The sequence below is a fragment of the Hyperolius riggenbachi genome, chromosome 6 (assembly GCF_040937935.1).
Source record: "Hyperolius riggenbachi isolate aHypRig1 chromosome 6, aHypRig1.pri, whole genome shotgun sequence".
NCBI lineage: Eukaryota > Metazoa > Chordata > Amphibia > Anura > Hyperoliidae > Hyperolius > Hyperolius riggenbachi.
This window is the reverse complement of record NC_090651.1, coordinates 204,257,030-204,277,728: the sequence shown is the minus strand read 5'-3', so window position 1 is coordinate 204,277,728 and position 20,699 is coordinate 204,257,030. Positions and strand designations below refer to the sequence as shown.

At 43.4% G+C, this 20,699-nt stretch overlaps 1 protein-coding gene across 9 annotated transcripts in view; it reads right to left on the bottom strand.

Annotated features, from left to right (window-relative positions):
• LOC137521286 (CMP-N-acetylneuraminate-beta-galactosamide-alpha-2,3-sialyltransferase 4-like) overlaps positions 1–20,699 on the bottom strand; it is a 696,719-nt gene that overhangs the window by 258,112 nt on the left and 417,908 nt on the right. For all 9 annotated transcript variants that reach the window (XM_068240323.1, XM_068240331.1, XM_068240332.1 and 6 more), the window contains one exon: positions 8,973–9,352. The gene's annotated coding sequence lies outside the window, so the exon portion shown is untranslated. The remainder of the gene's footprint in view (positions 1–8,972; positions 9,353–20,699) is intronic.

The following is a 20,699-nucleotide window of genomic DNA, read 5'->3' as shown; positions in this document are numbered from 1 at the left end:
TATAGCTTAGAATGCGTCCTGTGCAGGATGTATAGCTGCCGGCTTCCGCTGTCTCTCCCCACCTGCCTTCACCTGTCACCCTCACCTAGGCTGGCACCCGGTGCACCCATGGGTCGCAGAGATCTTCAATCAACTTAATTGAAGATCGCAAGATAAGAGGATACTACTGTATTCGTTGGATCGTTTACCGAGGATATTGGCATGGGAATTTTTTTTAAAGGTACAGGTAAGTATTTATGGTCAATATGGTAAGCACGTTGGATTATTGTGGCTCTGTACAATTAACGAGCTGACACATCATTGCATTCCAGCAGTTCTGGAGGTGTGTTTAGCTTACAGAGAAAACAACGGGATGATTTGGATATTCAACAGTGATGTATTGTGGGAGACCACATATGCTCACTCCAATCTGAATAATTGCAAATACCTTCTGTTTTAAGAAGGCAAACCTCTGTTTTTTATATACAATGCATGACCAATCCTGATATACAGTAGAAAACTCTTTCCCTGGATCCCGACCATGCCCTTGTATGACTATGCAATGTATGGTCAATCCTGATTCAGTAATCTCAGTTCCCGGGTCCCAACCATGCGCCTGTATGACTATACAATGTATGAACAATTCTGATATAGTAATCTCAGTCCCTGGGTCCCGGCCATGTGCCTGTATGACTATACAATGTGTGACGAATACTGATATAGTAATCTCAGTGCCTGGGTCCCAACCATGCGCCTGTATGACTATACAATGTATCACCAATCCTGATATAGTAATCTCAGTACCTGGGTCCCGGCCATGTGCCTATATGAATATACAATGTATGGCCAATCCTGATGTAGTCTCAGTGCCTGGGTCCCGGTCATGTGCCTATATGAATATACAATGTATGGCCAATCCTGATATAGTAACCTCAGTCCTTAGGTCCCAACCATGCACCTGTAAGAATATACAATGTATAACTAATCCTGATACAGTATTCTCAGTCCCCGGCCATGTACCTGTATGACTATACAATGTATGGCCAATTCTGATCTAGTAGTCTCAGTGCTTGGATCCCTGCCACGTGCCTGTATGAATATAGAGTGTATGGCTAATCCTGATGTAGTAATCTTGGTCCCCAGGTCCCAGCCATGTGCCTGTATGACTATACAATCTATGGCCAATCCCGTTATAGTAATCTCAGTCCCTGGGTCCTGGCCATGTGCCCGTATACTGTAACTATACAATGTATGACCAATCTTGATATAGTAATCTCAGTCCTCAGGTCCCCGACCATGTGCCTGTAGGACTATACATATATATATGTATGAACAATCCTAATGCAGTAATCTCTGTCCCTGGGTCCCGGCCATGTGCCTGTATGACTATACAATGCATGCCCAATTCTGATATAGTAAACTTCTGATATAGTAAACTACTTAGCCATGTCCCTTAAGGTTCCCTATAAAGTTATTGAACTATATGTGGAGCCTGCTGTTAGGGGTAGGGGAGACTTTGATGGGTAGGGGAGACTTTGCTGCCCCCCTTTTGCAGATTGCCCATCAATAATATTGAGCATGTAGGTAGGTAACGGTTATTGGGTGATGCCTCACTGGGTTTTACTAGTCTACATCAGTCAGCCATGGCTCCAGAAGTGCGATGGCTGGCACTTTGAGCTATACACTGCCCTTCGCCTAGTGCTTAGAGGACTGCGGCAGCTTTAGCAAATTTCAGCCATGAAGATCTAAATGTAGGACTAGTTTGCCACAGCTTATCTATAACTAAAATTCAGAAGAAACTTGAGAAAAGTGACTGTTTGTAACAACCAACTTCCTCTTCAACAAACCATTGCAGCTCTGCGGTCCTGAAAATGGTGCTGATGCTTTTTTTTTCTAAAAATAACTGATGATTACTTTCACTTTGTTTTTTTTTCATGGGCCACAGCTTACACTATATTAATAACTCTAGACTTTATATAACAGTATGCTTGCAGTACTCCATATGAATAGAAGTACAAAGGGTTAATGAAAATTAAAATTGTTCCCACTGTCAAATTCAGCCCTCACTTCCTGTCATTACCTAAAGTACTTCATTTTTCTCACAGATTAGACATTCAGTTTTGAGCAACAAGATATTTTCAAGTGTACAGAGTGACTTAAAGAAAACACAATGTTCTTTTTGTATTAACAAGAACCAGGCAACTACAAATGTTTGAAAATAAATATGAAGATAATCATGAAAAACTTCTCAGTTCATCCCTCTCTCTCTCTTACTGTCCATCTATTTCTTTCTCAGTTTCCATATATTTTTTTCTCTCTGCACCCTATGCAATTACCTAACTCAACAGGGATAAGGCGGCAGCCTCATCGCCTATTTTAATTTCATTTAGCCCCTGGCCGGGCGGTAAAGAACTTGCTTGGGTGATGTAATCGCCCAGCAAGTTCTTTTTCCCCTATTCAGCTGAAGTTATCAACCCCCAGATACTTCCCGTCAAACATAGGTGTGAACCTTTCACCTGCTCAGGGCAGGTAAAAAGTCCGTATTGCCCTGACTTCTTTTGGCATGTGGGAGCTTCCTTTAACTTTTTGGGGACCGACGTAGTTTGAATCTACGTCCAGCAGGTGGTGCTGCCACCCTGACTGGACGTTGATTCAACGTCCGCGCTAATTAACTGCCCCGACGCGATCGTGCGCACCGAAGAGGGAAGATTAAGCTGTCATATGACAGCTGACATCTCCCCTCAGTGATCAGCAGCCATCGTGTATGCCTGCTGATCACATGATCACTACGATCGCTGGCATATCATAGGGATCACTTACAGAGCTGCGGCGGTGGGGGGTAAAAAAGAGGATCCACTCACCGACCTGCTGTTCCCCCAACGATCAGCATTCCCATCCGCTCTGGCCGGCATCCCTGCTGTTTTGGCGCTAAGTGCTGGGTCCCGGTTTGATGACGTCATCAAGCCGTGACCCAGGACTTAGTGTCAGTACGAGCCAGGAAGCCAGCGAGAGCGGAGGCGTCTACAGCTGCTCATCGCTGGAGCCTGGGAGGTGAGTAAAGGCTGCCAGCAATACAGGGGACACCTGGCCACCCAGGTGGGACCATACCTACGTGCCCACAGTAGGGATCCGGCTGCCTGACCCCCCCAAATGCGCCCCCCCCCCTGCATGTAAAATGCCTGGTCCTTAAGGGGGGGGGGGGGTAGGCAGCCAGTCCTGAAGGGGTTAAAGAGACTCTGGAGTAAATACTTGTTTTTACCTGTTATATATGTTCAGGAACATGAGCAGTGCTAAAACGTTGCATTCCCGTGGCAGAACGAGGGCTTTATACTCCCCAAACCCCCGGGGCAAAAATCGTGGAGCTCTTCCTGGTAGAGGCAGAGCTTTGCACTGTAGCTCTGCCTCTACTGGAGTCAATCTCCGCCTCTCCCCGCCCTTTCAATCTTCTTTTACTGAGAGGGACGGGGAGAGGCAGAGCTCCACACAGAGATGGACTCCAGTAGAGGCAGAGCTACAGCACAAAGCTCTGCCTCCTCGGGCAGCAAAATCCACAACCTGGAAAGTCGTGGAATTTTACCCCGGGATTTGGGGGGTATAAAGCCCTCGTTTTGCCACTGTTTTAGCACTGCTCATATTCCTTAACATAAATAACAAAAAAAAAACAAGTATTTAAATTGGCTTTAGACTCCCTTTAATAATAATTCCAAATTGAAAACAAAAGTTTGCTTTCTTAGAACAGAAAGAATTTGCGATAATTCAGGTTGGAGTGAGCTTGAGATGTCTCCCAGTGCATCACTGCTGAATATATGCAAATTAACCATTGTTGCCCTTAGAAGCTAAACACACCTCCAGAACCGCTGGAATCCAATGATGTCTCAGCTTGCTAATTTGTACAGAGCCATAATAATCCAACATCCATACAGACTGTTTCGGATTGTTTGATCCTCATCAGTGCAAGGCATGGATTAATTTGGCTCTATGCAGGGGCGGCGCCAGGGGGGTGCAAGGGGGTGCTCGAGCACCCCCTAGAATTGTCCAAGCACCCCCAAAGCATATTGGGGTCATTTCTGCTACCGATTGTGCATATTGGGGTCATTTCTGCTACCGATTGTGCATATTGGGGTCATTTCTGCTACCGATTGTGCATATTGGGGTCATTTCTGCTACCGATTGTGCATATTGGGGTCATTTCTGCTACCGATTGTGCATATTGGGGTCATATCTGCTACCGATTGTGCATATTGGGGTCATATCTGCTACCGATTGTGCATATTGGGGTCATATCTGCTACCGATTGTGCATATTGGGGTCATATCTGCTACCGATTGTGCATATTGGGGTCATATCTGCCACCGATTGTGCATATTGGGACCATATCTGCCACCGATTGTGCATATTGGGACCATATCTGCCACCGATTGTGCATATTGGGACCATATCTGCCACCGATTGTGCATATTGGGACCATATCTGCCACCGATTGTGCATATTGGGACCATATCTGCCACCGATTGTGCATATTGGGACCATATCTGCCACCGATTGTGCATATTGGGACCATATCTGCCACCGATTGTGCATATTGGGACCATATCTGCCACCGATTGTGCATATTGGGACCATATCTGCCACCGATTGTGCATATTGGGACCATATCTGCCACCGATTGTGCATATTGGGACCATATCTGCTACCGATTGTGCATATTGGGACCATATCTGCTACCGATTGTGCATATTGGGACCATATCTGCTACCGATTGTGCATATTGGGACCATATCTGCTACCGATTGTGCATATTGGGACCATATCTGCTACCGATTGTGCATATTGGGACCATATCTGCTACCGATTGTGCATATTGGGACCATATCTGCTACCGATTGTGCATATTGGGACCATATCTGCTACCGATTGTGCATATTGGGACCATATCTGCTACCGATTGTGCATATTGGGACCATATCTGCTACCGATTGTGCATATTGGGACCATATCTGCCACCGATTGTGCATATTGGGGCCATATCTGCTACCGATTGTGCATATTGGGGCCATATCTGCTACCGATTGTGCATATTGGGGCCATATCTGCTACCGATTGTGCATATTGGGGCCATATCTGCTACCGATTGTGCATATTGGAGCCATATCTGATAACGATTGTGCATATTGGGGTCATTGGACGTGTTTTTTGTTAAAATCTGCTCACATTACGTGTATTTTCTTGAGAAAACCTGCACAATTATGTGAATTTTCTGGGAAAAGGGTCACCAAAACTTGGGCCCTCTGTCTTTGCGTTGCACTTTTAAAGGGAACCCGAGGTGAGAATAATATTGAGGCTGCCATATTTATCTCCCTTTAAGCAGTACCAGTTGCCTGGCTGCCGTGCTGGTCCTCTGCCTCTTATTCTTTCAACCATAGACCCTGAACAAGCATGCAGCAGGTCAGGGGTTTCTGACAATATTGTCAGAACTGACAAGATTAGCTGCATGGCTTGTTTCTGGTGTAATTCAGTTCACTACTACAGCCAAATAGATCAGCAGGGCTGCCAGGCAACTAGTATTGTTTAAAAGGAAATAAATATGGCAGCCACCATATCACTCTCACCCTGGGTTCACTTTAAATTACAGTTAGCCCCGCCCTCATCCGGTCATGACCACGGCCATTTTTTCGCCGCGGCGCGCGAAGCGCGCCGCAGGTTGTAGCCACACCCATTTTTTGCCGCGGCGCGCTTAGCGCGCCGCAGGTCGTCAGCTCCCCCGGAAATTGGTCCAGCACCTGCATAGCACCCCTTAAAAAAATTTCCTGGAGCCGCCACTGGCTCTATGGAGTAGGGCTTGTAACACAGAGAGGCACAGACTAACCAGCAAGCTCATGGTGAACCAGAACTCATTGGAGTGTGTGAGGGGCTTCAATGGTCCTAAAAGCCCCCTTACTAAAATGCTATGGAAAACAAAAGTTTGCTTTCTTAGAACAGAAAGGATTTGTGATAATTCAGGTTGGAGTAAGCTTGAGATGTCTCCCAGAGCAACACTGCTGAATATATGCAAATTAACCATTGTTGCCCGAGAAGCTAAGCACACCTCTAGAACCGCTGGAATGCAATGATGTGTCAGCTTGTACATTTGTATAGCGCTTTTCTCCTGTCGGACTCAAATCGCGTGAGAGCTGCAGTCACTAGGGCATGCTTAATAGGTCACCCTGTACTGTTAGGTAGTCTTGCCCAATTACTCCTTACTGAATAGATACTAATTTGCTGAATAGACCTAGACGAGATTTGAACCCAGGACATCCCTACCTTCGGTTACATTTATTAAATGTCAGAGGCAGTAGGTTAATCATTACACTATCCAGCCACAATTACTTATAAGCCACTTTACAAAGAAGACCCCAGATACCTGTCTTTTAAATCTGTAAATGGAGTAATTTACGGCTCTCTACTGTATTTAGTGTAAATATAATTTTAAAGAGTTAAGAATAAAACCTTTTTTTTCCATTGCTCTAGCCGCTAGGACCACTCATTGCTCCTCCGCTGCCCCCTGTGCGCACACACGGACTGCTTCTTCTTGACAGTTCACAAGAACTACACTATTCAGGGAGTCCTGGCAAAGCAACTTTGAAGGAATTAAGGTTGATTTAGGGTTTATTCCCTCCAAGTTGATGAATAGTGTAGTCCTTTGAAGAAAAGAGTTTTATTCTTAATGTTTTAAAATTATTTTTACACTATGGGCCTTAAAATAACTTTACAGCAAATTGCAATTGATAAAGTACGAAAACGTAGATGAAAAAGCAATATCAATATTATTTTGAATGCTTTCTTGCTTTTTGGTAGCTTAAAAGGCATTTTATTGAGAATGTGTCAAAATACCACAGTGGAGAAAACTCAGGAGAGAAACTGAATTAGAGTACTGAATCTATTTATTTTTCTCTGGCCTCTTGCACACTACATGTGATTTAAATGTTTTATACGATCAGATTTTTATTCCGATTAAAAAAAGTACTGCATGCTGCTACTTTCTTTTAATCGGAATCCAAAATCGAGTCGTATAAAAGAAAAAATCGGAATCGCATGTAGTGTGCAAGAAGTGTATGTCCATCAGTAAGTACCTATGTCACCAGGAGTGGAGCAAAAATTGATTTTCTGTTCAAATCTAAATTCAGTATATGTGGTGTGGACAAGTGACAGAGTCTGAGTTATCTTAACCTCCTGAGGACTGCAGTGCTAAACCCCCCTAGTGACCAGGCCATTTTTAATAAAAATAGGCCACTGCAGCTTTAAGGCTAAGCTGCAGGGCCGCACAACACAGCACACAAGTGATCCCCCCCCTTTTCTCCCCACCAACAGAGCTCTCTGTTGGTGGGGTCTGATCGCTCCCCCATGTTTATTTTTTTTCAATGATTATTATTGTTTGCGTTTAAAAAACAAAAAAAAACATGTTTCTTTAAAGAGACTCTGTAACAACAAAAACCTCCCCTGGGGGGTACTCACCTCGGGTGGGGGAAGCCTCCGGATCCTAATGAGGCTTCCCGCGCCGTCCTCTGTCCCACGGGGGTCTCGCCGCAGCCCTCCGAACAGCCGGCGACTGTGCCGACTGTCAGTTCAATATTTACCTTTGCTGGCTCCAGCGGGGGCGCTGTGGCGACTTTCGGCACGGAAATAGACGGAAATACCCGATCTCCGTCGGGTCCACTCTACTGCGCAGGCGCCGGAAACTTGCGCCTGCGCAGTAGAGCAGACCCGACGGCGATCGGGTATTTCCGCCTACTTCGGCGCCGAGAGGCATCAGAGCGCCTGCGCAGGAGCCAGGAAGGTAAATATTGCGTCACGGCTGTACGGAGGGCTACAGCGAGACCCCCGAGGGACGCAGGACGGCGTGGGAAGCCTCATTAGGATCCTGAGGCTTCCCCCACCCGAGGTGAGTACCCCCCAGGGGCCGTTTTGTCGTTACAGTTCCTCTTTAAATACCCTCCCTCCCCACAGCCAGCCAATTATGGCGATCGGCTGTCATAGGCTTCTGCCTATGAGAGCCGATCGCTCTCTTGACCCCCAGGGGGACAGTCGTGTCTGATCGCAGCACTGCACCATGTAAATAGACGGCGATCACGCCGTCTAACAGTCTCCGCTCGGAGACTGAAGGCGGGGCGGAGCTCCGCCCCCCAAGCAGGAGATGCGTGCGCAGCATGCGCGCGATCTCTTGCAAAACAGAGCCCCAGGACTTTACGCCAATCTGCGTTAAGCGTTCCTGGGACTGCCGCCGCGGCCACGCCTATCGGCGTGACGCGATCGGCAAGAGGTTAAAGAGTAACGGTCGGGCATAAAATTAAAAATCAATTATTTTTATCTGGTAAACAAGTAATAAGGATGCTAACCTGGTCCAAAAGTTAAAATCACTATTACTTTTCTTGTTGATAATAGATCATTCCCTAGTTTACCTGACTCTTATTTAGTACACAAAAAATTTGGTACGTAAAAAGGAAGTTGCAGGGCATGCTGGGTTGTCCTTTTTTGCTTCTCTATTTCCCCCTCAGACAATGCAGCCTGATTGGCTGAAGCCGCTTTCCCTCCTGTTTTCCCCTCCCACACCTCTGTTCCTCTCTGATTGGCCAGTATTTCTCATGCTGAGACAATACACTTTCTAAGGGAGGAAATGACATCAGGATTGGCTTCAAAACAGCCACACTTAAATGGGAAATGCTAAGAAGGATTTTCTCTTTTTTTTACTGTAGATAAATCACTAAAATAAAAATGTGGACAGTGCAATACATATGTTATGTAAGTAGAGCAAGTATTTATCTACTTATATATGTGGGGTTTTTTATCTGAGACAGTATTGCTGACAGCTACTCTTTAAGGCTCCTTTGAAAGGATGCTGAAAATAAAATGCAATTGCAAGCTGGTGGTTTACATGTACATATACAGTAAAATATAAAAGATCCATTAATTCCTCCTTCTCATTAAAGTGTAAAAAAATAATATATAGATCTCCATACCTCTTTATGGGTATAAATATCCCAAATCCTAGAGGGATGAAAGATGAGATGTTACCCCCAAGTTAATGCCAGTCTCTAACGTACAAATCCTTGATGCAAAGGCAGGCTTGGGGTACAAAGGCTTGGTGCAGTAAGAAATTAGTTGTGGAATGGTGATTGTTTTCTGTTGCTGGTCCCAATGTAGGAATGATTATAATAATTCCTCTGTAAGTGCAGAAAGCTGGGCAATAATCCCCCTGGCAGTGGCTTGTAGTTGTATATTGATGAAAGAATGAGCCTTCTGGTTATGCTGCAGAGATCTTGTACAGACAGTTAACATTAAATCCACAATTCTTTGCAGAAAGATGGTCCATTCCCCAGAAGAAATGCTGTGTTCACACCTGAAGGAAAAATAGGGAGTTAGTAAGAATATCACAAATCTGTTCTAAATCTGAAAGTACTTCTCACAGGCCTGTTGGCTGAAATTGTTCTGTAATGTGAGGACTCAATTAATGAGAAATTCAGTCTCAGTCAGCATCTCTCTTCTTTGCATGACTCATTTTCCGTGGGTGACAGCGCTGTGTGGCTCATGCGGTTTACAGACACATTACAGCTCTTGTCTGTCCAGTCTATAGACTGCTTACACCAGTAAGATGTGATCTGCATACAAAGCTTACAGGTTTTGCCTTCCTGAAGGGACAGCAGGAGGAAGCAGCATTTGATATCAGTAATACCTTAGAGATGAGTGACAGAAACTCTGCAAACATTTTTGAGAATATAATATTTTGCTAAAAAAAAGGTCAGCATACTGAATACACGCATATTTAATAATATAATAACTAATTAATAAGTAATATATACCGTAGTATCTCACGGATGCTAAAAACCTTAAGGCTGGTTTCATACTGCAAACTGGCATCAGCGGTGGTTGCGGCCGACACACTGCACCGCCAAAAACAGGCCTTCAGGGAACACCGTGTATTAACTCTCTCTCTAGCCACCAGCCAAGCAGGAAGTGACGCACTCTTTTGGGCACTTCCTGCTTTGGGGTATGCGGAAGTGCACGGAAGCGTATTCTAAAAATACACTTCGGCGCATGTGCGTCACGTCAACTTTTTTAAAAATACCGCGTTGCCATAGACTATCATGACTTCCAGGCCTATGCAGATCGCCGTGGATCATACATGGTAACATAGTTCTGTGCTAGCGTTAGATTAGAGACTTCCGTCACAGTGTACCGCAACGTGGGAAGTATGAACTTCCCCATAGGGTTTAATTACGCTGCGGTAGCAGTGCGCCTGGGCCCTAAAAGGAAAGATATTGCAGTTTTAAAGCATGTGCAGAGTCGAGCAACTAAATTGATACGAGGTATGGAAGGTCTCACTTACCAAGAAAGGTTAGATAAACTGGGTTTATTTAGTCTAGAGAAAAGGCGCCTTAGAGGGGATCTAATTAACATGTATGAGGGCAATATAAAAGCTTGGCGGGTGAGATTTTTGTCCCTAGGCCTTCTCAAAGGACTAGAGGACATGATCTGCGCATGGAGGAAAAACATTATAGCCATTTATTTAGGAAAGGGTTCTTTACAGTAAGAGGGATTAAGATGTGGCATGCATTGCCGCAGGAAGTAGTTATGGCAAATTCTGTATTTGCATTTAAAGGGGGCTTAGATGCTTTCCTTGCGTTGAAAGACATCCATGGCTACAATTACTAGGTAATGCCTAATGATGTTGATCCAGGGATTTTATCTAATTGCCATCTGGAGTCGGGAAGGATTTTTTTCCCTTTTGGGGCTAATTGGACAATGTCTTGTAAGGGTTTTTCACCTTCCTCTGGATTAACAGGGACATGTGAGGGAGCAGGCTGGTGCTGCACTTTATTTTCTGGCTGAACTTGATGGACATATCTCTTTTTTCAACCCAAACAACTATGTAACAAGCTAATCATGAGATACAGTACAGTTACTGTGGGGAATGAATGTTGTACAGACGCATCACCCAGGTATTCCATGAGCAGCATTTACTTTCTCTATAGAGACAGAAGGAGGGACAATGGCATTGAGAATGATAGAGTGCCTTCTGTCTTCTGGTGATAGAATATGGGGGGGGGGGGGGGGGGGGCATATGCTCAGCTGATTCTGTCATTTGAAGATCTGGCATACTAAATCTTTAGAATACCACAATCATGAAAAATTGTAAAAATCCATGTTTATGCTTTATAAATAAATTAAATCCACAGTAAAATGCTCTAAGAATACCTTAAAGTGAACCTCCGGACTAAAAATCTACTCAGCAGAACTGAAAAGGCTTGGTGTTTCTTTAACAGTTTCACAGCATCAGAACTTTGTTTTTCTTACCAAAGCATCATTTTTAGCTGCATTTTTACCTAAGCTCCACTCATCAAAAAAAAAAAAGCCTGGGCTTTTTTTCCCTGATGCTATGCAGAGCATGTTGGGATTTCCTATGTTGTTATTCACGTTGCCTAGCAACTGGGAGAGGTGTTCGGGGCACAGGACAGTTGGAACTGTGAATCATGCTCCCTGTCACCTCCTTTCAACCAAAAAGATGGCTGCCATCATGAAATCAAACATTTGCCTGTTCTTTTAAAACAGGGTGGGTAAGAGATTATATTACCTATCTATTGTAATTATCATAACTAATGTAATTTAATGACAGTATGTTTGTTTAGGCTGGAGTTCCTCTTTAACTTTTTTCTATGTTCTGTCACTAAAGGTGGCCATGCATGGAAAAGTGTATCATATAATATAATAGAATTTTCCACAAACTGAAAAAAAATGATTGAATAAAATATTTTTTTATATTTTTTCTATCTGATTTTTCCAACACACATTTGTTCACATGATTATTTAAAACATTCTGAAAAACTGATTTCTTCTTCTCAATTGAAAATATATGTATTTTTTTTTTATGTTTCTATACAGTGCAATCATTTTAATAGAAAAAAACAGGAAAATTGATCAATTTCGCTGAAATGTGTAGGGCCATTTTTACAGTAGATATTAAAAATCTAAGAGAGCTGAAAACTTTCAAACGAGTCCAATTCCTCATGGGGATTCTAAGGCCTCTTTCACAGTGTGACGTTAAAGTCGCACATTAAACAACATTTAACTGATATAAGCCTCACCACTGTAGTTGCTGATGACACTACAGTGGTGGGGCTTATATCAGGGGGGATGAGTCTGCCTATAGGGATGAGGTAGAAAGGCTGGAAATGTGGTGTAGAGACAATAATCTGCTACTAAATGTAACTAAAACCAAGGAGCTTGTAGTGGATTTTAGGAAGAAGGCAGATGACATTCAGCCACTTATTATAAATAGAAATATTGTAGAAAGGGTCACAGACTTTCGGTTTTTAGGAGTTACTATTAAAGAGGACCTGACTTGGGGGGTCACATATTGCTGAAGTAGTGAAAAAGGCACGGAAGAGGCTATATTTTTTAAGGGTGCTTAGGAAGAATAATATTCCTGAGAAATTGTTGGTGTCTTTTTACCGCAGTACAGTGGAGAGTGTCCTAGTCTACTGTCTCTGTGCGTGGTTTTCAAGCTGCACAGTAGCACAGAAAAAGGGTAATTAAGGTTGCCCAGAGGATAGTTGGCTGTCCTCTCCTTCCATTAGAAGAATTATATACGTCTTATTGTTTCAGGAATATTAAGAACATTTTAAGCGACGCCTCACATCCAGGACATGTGTTATTTGAACATCTGCCTTCTGGAAAACGTTTTAGACTTATAAAAACTAAGACAAATAGACTAAAGAACAGTTTTTATCCTTCAGCCATTTCTATGTTAAATGCTGCTAAGTGGCCATGTTGGTAAGGGGTGTGTGCAATGCAATGTATGTAAAGATGGAATGTTATGCTGTCTTTGCTTATGCTGGAAAATTGCACTTAAGAATTTCGTTGTACAATTTCGGTTGTTACAATGACAATAAAGATTTTCTATTCTATTCTATTAATGCAGAATAACTCACTGCAATGAAAAATCAATGCCCCATTCACAGTGCACATGTTGCGTTGGTGACTAACGCTGCACGTTAAGTGAAAGTACTGCATGCAGTGCGTTATACACATTATTAGCTGCGTTGGACTGTTTGCACATGCTCAGTAATGACTTGGAAACATACTTTTCATTGCGTGTATGCTCTACTGTATGCGACAGTAACAGGGCATTAAGTTGCGTTGCAACTTTTTTAAAGGCATTGCGTTGTAATTTGCGTTGCGACTTTAACGTCGCATCAAAACACACCATCCTCCTGTGAAAGAGGCCTAAGGGTTTTCTGTAGCTTCAAAAGCATTTCCTGAATGGCAATTGCTCAGTCCAGCTGCCAGAAAAGCGTTGTAGCGAGTAGGAAGGCTTTACATGTCTTTTGAAAGGAATAAAGGAAATACTGATAGTCCCCCATAAGGGATTGGACAAGCAAATTATTACTAACTACCTACAGTACTGTGATAGAGACCCAGGAAAAGCGTAATTTATGGTCCATTTTACATTTTAGACAAATGTACTTCTTATAAGTATGTGTAGAAATGTATATTTTTTGGAACAGTAGTGTTTTAGGCTCTGGAATGGTGGAAAAGTCTTAGTTGCAAGGGCTCAACAGGTGCATGGAGGTAACAGGGTTTAATATCGCAACAACCGCTGGAGTGTGCTGAAATCTATTTTGGCCAAGCAATAGAACCCTCTCTAGCAATGTATGGGCAGATTGACAGATTGACAGAGGAGACAGATCTCTCACTGATCGGAGAGTGATCTGTTGGCTGCTTCTACACCACAGGCCGACCGGAGAGATTGGCTGCTTCGCAAATGTTAATGTCCACCAGGTGTCCATGCATTGTAAATCTCACCTGTCCAGCTGCTCTCTTCCCCAAGTGCCACGGTCACACCAAGTACCCACCACGAGGAGATTTGACCAATTTTGGTCCGAAATTGGCAGAATCGTCGATCAGGCATGCTTGCTGTGGCACCAATTTTAACCTCTTATCCTGTCTGGGGCAGTATATCTACGCCCCGCAGGACTTTAGTTCCTGCAAGGGGGGGGTAGATATACATTCCCTCCTGCTGAAATCGCTGATGTGCACGCTCCCATTCGCTCCTGCACTCATCCCTGCCCGTTAGCTCAGAGATCAGTGAATGGAAACGCAGTTCCCATTTATTGATCTAAGTCCAAGTGTCAATGATTGCTGGCATCAATAAGATGCCTGTGTCATTGTAACAAAAAGTAACATGTGCACGCAGTTACTTCCTGTTCACGTACTAATAGTATGCACAGGAAGAAAAAGTGAGGTGGGACATCTTATGGCCAAATTGTAAAATTACACTTACATACATTTTTTTAAAATAAAACAGTTACACATAAGATTATAATTAACTCCTTACCTCCCCCACCCTCCCATCGTGACACAAATAAAACATTTGCATTTTTGTTTTTAAATGACAATTAAAAAAAAAATAAAAAATAGTTACCCTAGCCCATTCGCGTTCCGTCGTTTTCACTTGAGAAATGTTCACCTCCCATTCATTAGCCTATAACTTTATCACTACTTATCACAATGAACTGATCTATATCTTGTTTTTTCCGCCACCAATTAGGCATTCTTTGGGGGGTACATTTTGCTAAGAGCCACTTTACTGTAAATGTATTTTAACAGGAAGAATAAGAAAAAAACGGAAAAAATTCATTATTTCTCAGTTTTCAGCCATTATAGTTTTAAAATAATACATGCCTCCATAATTAAAACTCACGTATTGTATTTGCCCATATGTCCCGGTTATTACACCGTTAAAATTATGTCCCTATCACAATGTATGGCGACAATATTTTATTTGGAAATAAAGGTGCATTTTTTCCGTTTTGCATCTATCACTATTTACAAGTTTAAAATAAAAAAAAATATAGAAGTATTTCATCTTTACATTGATATTTAAAAAGTTTAGACCCTTATGTAAATATTTACATTTTTTTTTTTTTGTATTGTAATGTTTTTGTTTTTTTTATATTAAACATTTTATTTGGGTAGTTTTGGGAGGGTGGGATGTAAACATGTGATTTATAATGTAAATGTGTGTTTAAATATAATTTTTTTTACTTTTAGTTGTAGTTTTACTTTTTGGCCACAAGATGGCGGCCATGAGTTTGTTTACATGACGTCACTCTAAGCGTAACACACGCTTAGAGCGACGTATGGGGTATGTTACAGCCAGAAAAAGCGAAGCTTCCGAGAGAAGCTGTTGCTTTTTCAGCGGGGGAGAGGAATCAGTGATCGGGCACCATAGCCCGATACACTGATTGCCTGGCTAACGAACCGCGGGCCGGGAGCACGCGTGCACGCACACGATCGGCTGCGGGAGGACGCATGGTTCCTGGACGTAGTTTCTACGTCCAGGAACCAAAAAAGGCTAGGGACTGAACTTTTTTAATATGTATGTTGTGAACATATAGTACTGTTATTTTTTAAATTATGGGCTTGTAATTAATATACCTTTATTTTCAAATATAATATTGTCACTACACATTGTGCTAGGTAAAAATTTTAAATGTTGTAATAACCGCGACAAATGGGCAAATAAAATGTGTGGGCTTTATCTACTGTAGAACATTTCATTTTAAAACTATAATGGCCGAAAAAACTGAGAAATAATACATTTTTTTCAATTTTTTTTTCTTATTATTCTCATTAAAATGCATTTAGAACAAAATAATTCTTAGCAAAATGTACCACCCAAAAAAAGCCTAATTGGTGGCAAAAAAACAAGCTATGTATCACTTTGTTGTGATAAGTAGCTATAAAGTTCTTGGGAAATTAATGGAAAGGTGAAAGGTGAAAATTGCTCTGGTCCAGAAGGGGAAAGACCCCTCAGTAGGAAAGTTGTTAATACAATTCAATAAAATCATTGAATCAGGCCACAATGTTTATAGATGTATGGCCAGCTTTAAGTGTTATCTTACTTCTGCAAAGAATGAACTGGTAAGATATGAAAACACTTCTCTGTGACCTCATATGCTCCAGATAACAGGGTGAGATTGCTGTACTGAGAAAGAGAACACAGGATTTTGCCAAGCTGCATCAGAAGAAAAAAGGCAGGGCAGGTAGAAATTGGCAAAGGTTGTTTTAAAGGGGTTCAGTGGAGGGGTTAAAAAAACAAAAAACGACACTTACATGGGGCTTCTATCGGCCCCCTGCAGCTGTAATGTTTCACACCATCCTCCTACGATCCTCCGTTCCCCGCCGCCGGTCCTGGTCTAATTATGCACCTAAGAATAACCTAACCTACACTGTAGCTGAGTGCACGGTGCGTGCCTGCTGTAGCGGAACCCCTGGTGCTGTAAGTAAACCCGCCCCCTTTGGCTATTAATTGCAAGAACTGATATAACTGGGGGACACTTTAAAGGGTACCTAAACAGAAAATTAAAAAAAAAGAGATTAAACTTACCTTCTACCAGCCCCCCTGCGGAACGATCCTCCGGTCCCTCGCAGCAGCTAAGTTTCGTTTTTCGGCGACACAGCTAATCGATGGCCACTGCTCCTGTGTGGCCCTAGCCGTACTGCACATGCGCAGGACACTCCCAGCGGAGGGAGCGCAATTAGGGATGCGTGCAGCCCAGGCCACACAGGCACAGTGGCCATCCACTTGACTGAGTCACCGAAAATGAAACAGCCGCTGCGGGGGGACCGGAGGACAGCACAGGCACAGGGCAGCTGCAGGGGACTGATAGAAGCCCCAGGTCATTTTTTTATGTCCAGATTAGGTTCACTTTAAAACATCCTGGAGTTCCCCTTTGATCAGCTGCTGTATAAATTAAGAAGTAGCACAGGTTTTACTGCAAAAAAAGAGTACATCGAGAATTCAATCATAGCTTTGAAATCATAGTTACTTGAAATGATCCCTAGTTTAAGTTAGGGCCCGTTTCCACTTATGCGAATTCGCATGCATTTTCCGCATGCAGATTCGCATGACAATACAAGTCCACGAGCCTATTTCCACTAAAAACAGAATCTGTGCGCAGGGCTGGGCAGAAGAATTCTGCACAGCAGGGTCATTAGAATTCACACACTACACGCATCATGTGAGATTTGCATGTAATGTAATAGAGAAATCGCCTGCATTTTCCATGCAAATTTGCATACGTTTTCGCTTAAATTTTAATAAAAAAGCACACAGGCACTGACATGGTTAAAAACGCATAAAAAAATATGCAAGGCTGCGTGCATTTTCCGTATTAAAATACGCATACATACGAATTCGCATTAGAGTTTGTTTACACATTATCTGCAAAGAAATTGCAACGCACTAGTAGAAACGTACCCTTAAAGGGAACCTAAACTGAGAGGGATATGGATGTTTCCTTTTAAAAAATACCTTTTGCCTGGCAGTCCTGCTGCAGTAGTGGCTGAATTACAGAACTGAAACAAGCATGCAGTTAATCCAGTCTGACTTCAGTCAGAGCACCTGATCTGCATGCTTGTTGAGGGGCTGTGGCTGAAAGTATTAGAGACACAGGATAAGCAGGAGAGTCAGGCAACTGGTATTATTTGAAAAGGAAAAATCCATATCCTTCTCAGTTTAGGTTCCCTTTAAAGTGGATCCGAGATGAACTTTTACTTATTGCATAATTGTGTTCCTTTCTTATTGTTTATAGGGCATTCCTCAAGCCAAACACTTTTTTGTTTTTGTTTTAATACTCTTATTCCCTATAAACTAAACAAGCCTCGCCCACAGGTTTTCAGAGAGCCATGGCATTTTCAGACAGGAAAGCAAGGGCTCATGAGAGCTCAGTCTGGGAAGGAGGAGGGGGAGGTATAACTAGCCAGAGATTTCAGAGGCAGAGGGGAGGAGGAGGGAGGAGGAAGGGGGAGGATTAGGTTTTTTTCACAGGCTGAGTGCTCAAGATGCAGATAAGCTTGCCTGTGTGTAATGTTTAAATCAGTAAAGTCCACTGCGCGCTACCATATCTGTAGAAAACAATCTGACATAGCGTAATCGAAATTTCACTCCCGTAATGACGAATTTCGTGTCTCCAACCGAAATTTTACTTTTTCAGGTTTGTAAGGGTTTCTATCCCTCTAGATGCCTAAAATGAATAGCACAGCCAGCTCCTCCTCCTCCTCCTCCTCCTCCTCCTCCTCCTCCTCCTCTCTCTCTCTCTCTCTCTCTCTCTCTCTCTCTCTCTCTCTCTCTCCAGAGATCTGTAGTATTTCAAAACCATACTCACATTCATGACATGTCCAGGGATCAAACCCAGGCCAACCACATGGAAGACAGCTATGCTCACCACCATACCACCAAACACACACTAAATAGACTGCTAACCTAAATCTTACTTGTAGACAGTCATATGAGACACATGCTGGGTGCAGGGCTTTGTGATTGGACCATGGACCATGCGATAGAGTGAGGTGCAAAAATGAAATCATGCCTAGCAGAGGATGGTTTCACAATGCTAAATGCTAGGCTGGCTGTGGTGCAATTGGTTAGTGCGTCTGGCTGGTAACAGCAAGGTTACAGGTTCGATTCCATCCAGGCATGTCTTTTCCTTTTGCGTTCAACAGTTGTCCAAACAGAGCCAACAGAGCCCCAGATAGCCATGTAGAGTTAGGTCACAGCTAGCCTGGCTGTGGTGCAATTGGTTAGTGTGTCTGGCTGGTAACAGCAAGGTTACAGGTTCGATTCCATCCAGGCATGTCTTTTCCTTTTGCGTTCAACAGTTGTCCAAACACCGAGCACAAAGTTTTGCATGCGTAAAGTTTTACGCACGCAAAATACCCCATGGGGTTCAATGGCGCAGCGCGCGCACGCAAAAGGAAAAGACATGCCTGGATGGAATCAAACCTGTAACCTTGCTGTTACCAGCCAGACACACTAACCAATTGCACCACAGCCAGGCTAGCTGTGACCTAACTCTACATGGCTATCTGGGGCTCTGTTGGCTCTGTTTGGACAACTGTTGAACGCAAAAGGAAAAGACATGCCTGGATGGAATTGAACCTGTAACCTTGCTGTTACCAGCCAGACACACTAACCAATTGCACCACAGCCAGCCTAGCATTTAGCACTGTGAAACCATCCTCTGCTAGGCATGATTTCATTTTTGCACCTCACTCTATCGCATGGTCCAATCACAAAGCCCTGCACCCAGCATGTGTCTCATATGACTGTCTACAAGTAAGATTTAGGTTAGCAATCTATTTAGTGTGTGTTTGGTGGTATGGTGGTGAGCATAGCTGTCTTCCATGTGGTTGGCCTGGGTTTGATCCCTGGACATGTCATGAATGTGAGTATGGTTTTGAAATACTACAGATCTCTGGAGAGAGAGAGAGAGAGAGGAGGAGGAGGAGGAGGAGGAGGAGGAGGAGGTTGGTTGGTTATTCATTCATTTTAGGCATCTAGAGGGATAGAAACCTTTGCAAACTTTAAAATACTAAATTTCGTAATCGTAATTACGAAAATTTGCGTAATTAGCGAAAATTACGAAATTTCGATTACTGCTAAAATCGTAATTGTAGTAATTTCGCGAAATTTCGGAAATTCGTAATTAGGTCATTACGCTCATCCCTAAACACAATTAAGAACAATGATTTTGGCTGAGAAACACCTAAAGTTTGTACATGATTAATGACTTCCATGTCTCGCTGTCAGAGTGATTTTAAACTAGCCTTTTGGGGTCCACTTTAGGTAAATCCTACGTCGCACTTGTGTCTAAAGCCTGATGCGGCACCTGCCATTTCCGCTCCTGATGCCATCGTGCACACCCGAGAGGGGAGATTAAGCTGTCGAATGACAGCTGACATCTCCCCTCAGTGATCAGGAGCCATCGCGATAGGCTCCTGATCATGTGATCCCTACAATCGCCGGCGGATCATAATGATCCCAGCAGCGGCGGTAGGAGGGGAAAAAGAGGATCCACTCACCTTCCCGACGTTCCCCCTGCGATCGTCCCTCCCTTCCACTCTGGCCGACATCCCCGCTCGCTCTGACGTAAGTGTCGGGTCCTGGCTTGATGACATCATCAAGCCGCGACCCGAAACTTAATGGCAGTGCAAGCGAGGATGCTGGCCAGAGCAGAGGGGGCTAGAGCTGCTCATCACTGGAGCCTGGGAGGTGATTAATGGCTGCTGGCATTTCGGAGGACACCGGGCTACACAGGGCACACCATGCCCACCATGCTGTACTGGGGAGTCGGCTACCTGGCCTCCCCAAATGCCCCCCACGCTCATGTAAAAAAAATGGTCTGGTCCTTAAGGGGAGTTAGTCAACCGGTCCCTAAAGGGCTATGGAGTCTTTTGTTATGGACAGTACAGTGGCAATAGCACTCTTGCCTTGCAGCCTTGGGTTCTAAGTTTGAATCTCAGCCAGGGCACGATCTGCACATAATTTGTAGGTTCTTTCCATGTCTGTTAGTTTTTTAGCCGGTTTCCTCCCACATCCAAAAAACATACAGATAAGTTAATTGGCTTCCCCCCTAAAAACTGCCTCTAGACTATGACAGACATATGACTATGGTAGGGATTAGATTGTGAGCTCCTCTGAGGGATAGTGAGGGACAAGACAAATACCTAAATAAAGCACTGGGGAAGATGTCATCACATAGCTCCCAACTGTCCCTGTTTTGAAGACACAGTCCCTCTTTGGGAACCAAATCCCTCTGTCCCTCTTTCCTTATTTGTCCCTCTTTTAAGATTGATGTAAAGATCTGTGTTAATATATGTATTTTTCTACTAAAAATGTGTTT